This window comes from Idiotropiscis lumnitzeri, chromosome 9, assembly GCF_059441095.1.
Source record: "Idiotropiscis lumnitzeri isolate Australia: NSW breed Sydney's pygmy pipehorse chromosome 9, RoL_Ilum_1.0, whole genome shotgun sequence".
NCBI lineage: Eukaryota > Metazoa > Chordata > Actinopteri > Syngnathiformes > Syngnathidae > Idiotropiscis > Idiotropiscis lumnitzeri.
Genome location: NC_142399.1, coordinates 13,438,463 through 13,440,555, shown reverse-complemented (window position 1 = coordinate 13,440,555; position 2,093 = coordinate 13,438,463).

Here is a 2,093-nt window from a genome sequence, read left to right as displayed (position 1 = left end):
AAACATTATTGCGTTCTATGCATTGCATTTTATTCCACTATTCCTTTAAATGTCTTTTTAAGTACATAAACATCAACATCGCAAACCAAATGCTATTCCCCGCAAGATGTAGCCACAGCAGTATTATTGACCTTCAGGTCATTTTCATTGAGTTGCTTTTTGATGACCGTAATGCATTTTTGACATTCTGTAATATATAGGCTAAGTAGTTTGATCTATTGTTCTTTTTCATGTGATTATAGGTAAGAAATCTTGACATTTGAAGGTAAGCAATTCCTGCAGGTGGACTATTTTGTGGGTGAGGACGAAATTGAAGGGGATGTGATGGCTCAGGAGGTCATTTTCAGAGAATACTAAATCATGCATTCAAAATCAGTGACCAAATGATATGTTCTTTTTATGGATGCTGCCACACACAAAACTGTCACCTGTTAAAAATAGTCATTGCTCATTTCTTGTGTGCCATCCCTTCCCTAAAGGAAAATGTGCAGATTAAATTGGCAACAATAAATATGTTAGAGTTTGAATAAGGACAACAATGCTGGCAATGAGGCACCCTGCTGTCTGGTGATTAAACCACCGAATGCAAGTAAACAAATAACAAACCACAGAGCCAGAATCCTGCCCACAAAAAAAATAAAAATAACTAAGAGCCAAGCAAAGGCAGGCTGCAGATAAAACTGGTCCTAATCAACAGACTCAAATCTCGGGACAATGGTTGTTCTGTTGTCCCATTGAAAAAAGAATATTGCACCGGATTGCTTCAACATGCTATTCAGTTGAACAAGCTCCTCAAAACTGTGTAACGTCAAAGGTACAAATCCGGTACAAATATTGTACATCTAGAATATAAAAGATACTCAAAACACTTCAAACCTATGTAAATGTAGAGATTAAAAAAAAGCTACTGGTGGACTTCAGTTGCTTGTTTACTTTCCAACGCAGCTCGTCGAGAGAGACGTTATGCACACTAAAGAGACCCTGGCATCCTTCTCGTATACCAGTCAAAGGAGGTATGGGGCTCTATTTTCGTTGACAGCGCACATGCGCCCAGCATAAAAACACTCCATACCAAAGTCTTCAATTTTACGTTTATTTTTCTTCTTTGAAGTGCAAAGGTCTCGCCATCGAAATACTTGAGGCTGTTTCCTGTAAATAAATAAATAAATAAATAATATAAATAAAATAGGTTAAAAATCTTGATCAGCCACAGAATTCCGGCTGTTATTGAAGTCCACTGGATGTAGATGTAGCTTAATTAAAAGCAGGAAAAAAAAAAAAAAAAGACAGAGGCGGTCCCATACTACTCGCTGTCCTCACTGAGCAAAGAGAAATTGTGCCCGTGACTATTTTTATATGCTCTGTTTGCTTGTGTTGGTACTGTTGTATTAGTAGTTGTTTGAAGGTTTACCATTACCATAACATCTATGCTAATTTCCATTTGCTGGTCAATGGTATTTTATATTATATGTACACATTCAGCTTGCCGACATTCATTAAATTGAAATTATTTGGTTTAGTTGGACATTTTGGTGGTGAAATATACCTTTTAATTCTCTTTTATTTGACGGGGCAGTTTTACTGTACACTTCAACTGGGAGTGACAAAGTCTCAAAGTGATGCTAAACTGTACAATAATCTTTGCTTGAACGTAAGAGACACAACAGCTGCTAAGGAAAACTTTGAAAGGTATACAGGCAGTCCTCGGGTTACAAACGAGTTCTATTCCTCCACTGGCAACGTAACCCGAATTTCCAAGGAAATCGGAATTAATGCTTTAATTCCCTCTCAATAAACCGCCAACAGCCAGCTGGAGAAATCCTTTTCACACTGCACTCATCAGGGTGCCGCTCGCTGTCATCAAACCCATTTATTGTGTCTGCTGCCAGGTGGAATAGCGGCGTGGCGGTCGTACGGCGATAAGGTAGGATGCCTCAATTAAAAAAAAAAAAAATTCTATTTAAGATCAGCCTTGCCATGACGTCAAATAAGCCCCTCCACTAGGGGGCTATTTTGGCGGATTTATTCACAGGTAACAGTATGAAGACAATTGAGCCTTGATAAATGTGGTGTCTCAGTGTCACGATCTTTGG